At 42.7% G+C, this 7,665-nt stretch overlaps 1 pseudogene; it reads left to right on the top strand.

The window, feature by feature from the left end:
• The window catches only part of LOC102376241, a 212,964-nt pseudogene that overhangs the window by 46,507 nt on the left and 158,792 nt on the right, over positions 1-7,665 (top strand).

Here is a 7,665-nt window from a genome sequence, read left to right on the forward strand (position 1 = left end):
GATGCCACAGTCACCTAGTTTTTTAATGAGGATGGGGTGGTCGACAGTGTCAAAGGCCTTGCTGAAGTCCAGAAAGACTACACCCACGGCAACACCTGCATCCAATGCTTTTGTGACCTGATTGTAAAAGGCAATCAAGTTGGTCTGACATGACCTGCCCCTAATGAAACCATGCTGGTTGCCCTTGAGCATCATCCCCGATGCCGGCCCATCACAGATGTGCTCCTTGGTGATCTTCTCAAAGAGTTTCCCCAGGATTGAGGTAAGATGACCCCATCCAGGTGTGCCCGGGTCCTCCCTCCTCCCTTGGCACGTGTGGGGGAGCTGGGGGAGCGGGGTTGGGGTCGGGGGGGCTCATGGCAAAACCCCCCATGCAGCATGGGGCAGTGGGAGCAGCAGGGATTGCCCCTCATCCGGCAGCACCCAGTGAGCACCAGGGCTTTTCTTTAAAGTACTGAGCTGGGGGGGCAGCCATGATGGGAACTGGGGGAGCAGGAGAGGGTTGGGGGGCTGGCAGGGGTCCCCCCATGGTCCTCTCCCCCAAGCCCTCCCTCCCCTGCCCCTAGTACTTATCAGATTGGAGTCAGCTTTATCTCCCTGCTGCAGCCACCAGGGACTGTCCGAATCATCAAAGCTCTCTGAATCTTTGCCCAAGATTTGGAGAGCTTTGAATCAATTCGGACCTTTAAATTGGTCCCCCTGATTCGGATTCGGAGATTCGGCCACCGAATCGGGCCAAATCTCCTCCGAATCGAATCATCACCTGAAGCTTTGCACGGCCCTACTGGTCAGACCTACAGCTTCTAACACTGCTTCTGCCTGGCCAAGCAGGGCTGGAGCCAGAGCAGAGCTGTAGGAGAAGCTAAGTGACGGTAGGGTGTTAGGTACAGGGGACAGGCACAGAAGTAGGTACAGGGGAACAGGCATGGCAGGGAGGACAAAGATGGCAGGCAAGAGGAGGGACAGGCAGCAAACAGGCTCAGGCAGAGGCACAGAGGAAGGAAAAGCGACATAGGGGGCTGGGGGCAAGCACCTGAGAGGTAGGGGGAAGTGGCTGGAGCTGTTGGCTGCAATGGGGCAGGCACAGGCATGGGGGGGCAAGGGGTGGAGTTTAGCCCTTTGCTCCCTACCACTGTTTTCCCTGCTACAGCAGTGGGGGAAGGGGGGATAAGTTTAAGACATCTTTAATAGGAGGGACTGAAATCACCCTTCCCATGCATATATCTGAAAATTCTTAATAGCCTTAATAGGGTGCTTTCAGGGGAGAGATAGGATCAGATCCCCTCAAGAGGAAATAGAGATCCAACTCTGGAGAAATCATGCATTTTCTCCCTAATGATTGAGATGCAAGTAAAAAAGCATATTGGTTTCTCTAGTAGTTTTGTGATTCTAGCCTTTTATTTCTTTTGCTATTTTACAAATGCTAGAAAATGTAATGCTTTTTTTTCCTACATAAAATGTAATGTTAGGGGTGTTTTTGCTTGTGGGGGGAGTTTTTGATTAAAGCACAAATGTGTTATCAACCAGCAGCCAAACCAAAGAGACATTTTCATTTAACATATTCTACTACAAAGGATTTCAGCCCTCCAGTATAAAGTGAGAATGTCAGAGTTGACAGGCCTAGCATATGAAGCCACTTTTCCTTATAGGGGAAGAAAGCCAGTGATTTTCAGTCTGTTCCCAGGTTGATAAGTAGGGTGATAGAGGGGAGGGCATAGTACATATGAACTCATATTTGTGCACCCTTAGCTATGATTAACACACAGCACCAGGGGCTAATTGTTGCTGGATCTCTGCTCTGCTCTGGAGTTCGGATTTGAACACAGGTGTAGTCCTTGTTTTGGAGAAACTGACAGCTGGGATTTTTTTCCTGTGTGGAAGATACTTTAAATCTACCAATATAATTTGGTGAAAGGAGGCCAAATTTGGGCTTGTCAACCTTGACATGTCCCTTAAAAGATTCCAGACGATAGAAATGGTGTGTGAGAGTGTTGTAACAAAGGAGAGGTTTTTCAGCTCTTTTGAGAGAGAGCTACATAATCAGACTTTCTTGTAGAAGCATTCACTGTGAAGATCTGTCAATAGAAATCTCAAACTGTGAATATACAATTGAGCTTTATTATCCCTTTGTTATTTTGTAACTACATAGGTATGACAGACAGAAACTGATTTTAAAAGAAATTCACAATTGTCAGTATGTCACATGCATGAATCCCACTGCTGGAAGTTTTTCAGTAAATCAGCGTCTTCAGGTAGGTGCTTTAAGTGCCACATTTTAACAAAATGTTTTTCCTTCCAGTACCACTCAAGCTCTTTTAATTTAAGGAGAGTGAATGTCTATCTTTTTATTACAGCCTGGTACAGCAGTCAAGTAGGGCTTGATCTTGCACATTGTAGGTGAGAAGTGACGCTCTTAGCTCCAGGTAGAAGGTGCTGAGTGGGTCTGGGAACAAACGGAAACATGATCCTTCTTTAATGAGAGCAGCTTCCAGTTACCTCTGTCTAGAAGCCAAAATAAGATGTCAAGGCTAATCATTCATTAGTATGATCAGAAACATGTTTAAGGTATATCAACTGTCTTCTAGAGTTGTTGGTTGTAGCTGTTTTGGCCTAAGGCCATTGGCAGACAAAGTTATTTGGGTAGCTATGATATCTTTTATTAGACCAACTAAATAGTTGGAAAAATTGTTCTTTGCAAGCTTTCAGGGACAAACACCCTTCTTCAGGCATAAGGGGAGAGGTTGTAGAGAGAGCCAGTGGGTAATGGTGAGAGAGAGAATCGAGAATGAATGGAGTTAGAAGGAAGCCTCTGCACAGCACAGATGAATTACAGACTGACTGCGCATGATCCCTGACCTAGAGACCTGAACACAGCGACTTTAGATTAAAGGGTGGTGCTTGGGGAAACCTCCAGAGGTGGGAAGGGGACTGTATGTATTGAATGCATGTACTCCGGTGATTTTGGATTTTAAACTTCATTGCAGAACAAGGAAGGTGGGGGTTTTTTGTTTGTTTTTGTTTTTACCTCCCTGCCAGCCATCTGACACCTTCAGGGAAGGAATTCTACCTGATCAACACATCAAAGAGCTACTCAACACAGCTCACAAAGACACTCTCATGGACCCTGAGGGACAACCTTCCATCTTCAGCTTCCTCTGTGCAAAAACGAAGTTTATTCCTACCTATGGGGACTTTTTACCATCTTGTACCATCTATACTTTTCCCAGAACCTGACGAAGGGACTTTGATCCTGAAAGCTTGCAGAAAAGGACAATTTTCTTGCATTTTCCAGTCGGTTTAATAAAAGGTATAATTTTGGAACCAAGAGTTCTAGTTTTTTGTATGTCCTTTACAACTCTCTCACACGTTACACCAGCAAACAAATGCTTTTGTGCCCAAAAGCATGCAAAGAACAATTTTTCCAACTATTTAGTTGGTCTAATCACAGATATCACATTAACCCAAAGACCCTTGTCAACTATCCTCTCAGGCTCTTCCCTTTCCCCCCTGTTGTGAATGAGAGAGAGAGAATGCAGAGAGGGCTTCAAAGATTTGCTTAGTGTGGCTACCTGTCTTCTGCCACCCATTGCTGTGGCACTCCATGTAATATCAGTAGCGTTAGAGAGGTCCTGTTGACCTTCATGGTCTTTTGACATGCCTCCCTTTTCAGAGTAGGGGCTTAGAGTTGGGAGTTTTTTCTTTCGGGCAAACCAAAAACTTTTAAGATTATTACTTTATTGGACATTGCATGTTTGTTTTGTGATTATTTTGGGGTAAATGTTGGTTGGTAGGGGATTTATTGGGTCAATGTAGCTGTTGTATTGTGATAATCATTCTTACAGTGGAAACATCTCCTGTGTCAGGCCTAACCTTGCCTCTGGGAGGAGCCTCCACTCCCTCTTGTGCTGGAGCATAACTCTTGATATTCACCAGGATGGGATTTCATACTCAAAGCCTTTTTAAGGAAAGGGGAGAGGAGGAGATGGGGTGTGGTAACTTTGGGCTTTTTGAAAAAAATTAGTTTCTTTCTGAATTTAAACAAAATTGCCACATGGCCACGTTTCCTTCAGAACCCAAGTTCTAAGACTGGGCCAGCTCTCGGTGAGCTACATCTGAAAAATTCTACTACAAATCATGGCTACCAGGTAGTTATTAAAAAAGAGCATAATTATATTGATAATAGAGCTATCATTGTATTCACAGTAGGATAAAGGGTCAATATAATGACCTTCCTCTGAATTTTAACAGCTCCTTCTCCCTTCCCCCGCACATTGTTCTGCTAAGATGAAGTTGGCTGCCTTAAGGCCTGAGATTTACCATTTTTAACACCATTCAGTCCCTCAAATATCCTATCTCTATTAAATATACATAGATTAGCAGGCATTTTGGAGAGAAAACAGAGCTGCAAAGGAGTGTGCTGCCCTGAGGTCAGGCTCATTTGGTAGATTTAGTACTAACTTGATAGTAATTATGATCTCCATAGAGTGAAACAGGGAGTGAATAAGATATTTAACACCATGTGCTTTGGCTGTGAAAACCCTTTCAACTTCTGCTTTCACCCTGAAGAGTTCAATGTTATTAAAATATATATATGGTATATTTTAAAAGAAATAATTATCCTTTTCTCCACACATTTTTTTTCTTTCAGAGACATTTCTCTGTGTTTGCTGCCTACTTCCCAGGAATGGATGCTTTAAATACCACCTATAGCAGGATCATAAATACCCATTTCCAGTACTGGGGCTTCAGTTACCGTTTAGTGAAATCTGTCAGCAAGCTTATACAAGTTGCAATTTGTCTGCACCAGAAAATGACTCAGAATTTTCTGCCCACAGCTATTAGATTCTGTTATGTTTTTAATTTAAGAGTTTTGACAAACGTATTCTAGGTAACACTATTTTTTCTGCTTAACTCTGTATAGGATAAGACTGATCAGCCCTTTTTCACAGTGTGCATTATAAATGTTTATGTAACTCTTGTTTATTAAGGTCCATAGTCAACCTGAATATGGGAAATGCTGTCCCTTATAGCCCCATTAGCAACCAAAGAATTTCATGTACATGCTTCAATGATTCTCCTAAATGTTTTGCAATATGATTCTTTTATGTTAACACAAAACCCTTTGAAATATAATTCAAATATAATTCAGTACAGGCCACAAATCTCTGTTTGTCCCATCCCCTGCCCCCATCCCCCTGTTTGTCCCATCCCCAGCAAGTACCCAGGCTGCCTGCACTTACTTTTGCTGTAGATACCTGACCCCTCTGCAGAGAAAATAAGCAGAGGCACCAGAGAACAGTAGGGAGGGGATGGGGTTGCTCAGTACTGCTGTCTTCTACCCAGTGTCCCATGCTACCTTGGGCTGGGTCGGACCTTTGTCGGCTAGATCAGGCCCACAAGTCATAGACTTCTGACTTCTGTTTATGGGGATATAGAAATACACTGTAGGACTTTGTCCTTGTTCTACAGACCTCTTGATCCCATTCAGACAGGCTTTCAACTCCTTATGAAGTCACAGAAGCTTAATTTTTTATTTTGTTATATTGCAATGTATCCCAGAGCTTGGTTAATAACAGACATATCCTTATTCGTAGGTTTAGAATTTTACTCTTAAAGGTCTAAAAGTAGATATTAATTGAAGGGGTATGCAATGCGCACCACACTTTTGGCAGCTGTGACAACTGCTGCACAATGAAGAGAACAGACCTCCTCCAAAACAAATTTAAAATAATTATTATGGATGGTAGCACTGCTCAGTGGATCCGTGAGTATCTTTGTACTATAAACTGCAGTGTAACGTCAAGATAGCTTTAAATGAAATAGCCAGATATTTGAAGCAGTATGACCCACATGAATCAATTTACCTGAAATGGGGTAGATAGGCCTGTGCTCAACTCTCACCAGGCTGCTTCTGGTACACATGCTAAATTTAAAAAAACTAGCTGGAGTATCACTACACTGCTCTGCAGTCTGCTACTCTGACAAAGCCCAGCATCTGAAAGCATGGAATCTTCATGCTGCATGGAGGATGCCAAAATACAGAAACAAGAAAAACAACACTTCTGTCCCCACAATCCTGCCCCACCCCCAAAATTTTTCTGCTTCTATGTCTTGTGTTTGTAACTGTGGTATATGACTACAGGCTTTGCTTGCTCTTCCTTGAGAGTTCAAGGAAAATATTCCTCTGCACTTATCTTGATGGTGAACTTCAAGAGGAATGATCTTACAACACTGAGCATGCCCTATAGTTCTCATCAGTGGCAGTGGAACATGCATCCTCTCAGGTCCTCTTGAAGGGATCTCAACACCTTGCAAGACCTGTGGCTCAGAAGTTGAACAGCCAATTAACTCCCCCAAATTTGATGTTTATTCCAATTTTAGGCAGCCCTCTTATGTCTACAAAACTTTGCTGGTATTTTCAAAAGAACAGTGTTTTCCATGAGGTATGCAATGCTTTCTGCAATGGCATGGAAGCAGACAGAAAAAGGACCATGATAATAGAGATTAATGGGAATGAAATAAATCCAGCATTTCAGAACTGACCAGAAAATGTTCAGTACTTGTTGATTCATTTAGAATCTTTTGAGTAAAAAATGGGAATGAGTTTGACAAGTAGGAAAAAGTATGCTCTTAATTTGCCACCAAATTAATTTATTCTTTTTATACTCTACTTACTCTGACTGGCTTTTAGCAGATTCAACTGCCTAGTTCTATTTAAGTGAGAACCTTTTTAGTAATGTTGGTCAAGTTTGAGAGTCTAGTAGCAGTATGAGGCAGCTAGGAAGTATGCAAAAAGCAGTTTAGGGAATCCATAGGAATGCAAGTGAGTTCAGAAATGTTGGAATCGGAATATTAATAAAAGGATAGTAAAAGCCATTGCAGTCAAAAGAGGCATTGTATACCCTATGCTGTTGATTGGGTACATCAGCAATTTCTGATTTTTTTTTTTTTTATATTATGTCTGCAAGGCTATTTCACATTTGCAAAGCAGTCTGAAATATTAATATCTAGATAGGGCTCAGGGCTTACCCATGCTCCCTGACAACTGTTTTTTCCTACATTTGTTTATATGCAAGGACAGCTGGATGTCAGTTTTTAATATCTCAGGGTGCCTATACATGTGCATCAAGGCTGCTCTGATGCACTGCAATTACAGTGTGTCAGACCAGACTCAATTAATCTAATTTACTAGACTAGAGCATGGTAATTACCGTGCTCCAGCAGACTCCAGCGTCATGTGTATCAGTGCCCCATGCTGAAAAATGGTGGCAGGGGCACTTTAACTAAAGCTCACTTAACTGGGTCCAAAGGTCACTGCAGAAAGAAAACATCTTCCCATGATGATAAAAATTATCACTGGATCCCTAATGGCTGCTGACACTGGGTGTAGAATTCTGAAATTAAATTAATTCTAAACCACTTGTTTATTACTGAAGATGTGGTTGCATAAACCCACTGGCCATGTCCAGATGAGTGTGCACGTGAGGGAATGAAAAAATGTTCCCCGGAAAAAGTTCTGAATGGAGAAAATTAGACCCCTGGATATCCAGGGGTCTAAAAAGACCAAAGTTTAAAGAAGTGGAGCAGGGAACTGGAGGCTGGGTCCTCCAGGGAGATGCTCTGGCTGCCTTAGCCAGTAAGTAAGTGATGCAGGGTGGGGGCTAG

Source organism: Alligator sinensis, unplaced genomic scaffold (genome assembly GCF_000455745.1).
Source record: "Alligator sinensis unplaced genomic scaffold, ASM45574v1 scaffold1469_1, whole genome shotgun sequence".
In the NCBI taxonomy this organism is placed as follows: domain Eukaryota; kingdom Metazoa; phylum Chordata; order Crocodylia; family Alligatoridae; genus Alligator; species Alligator sinensis.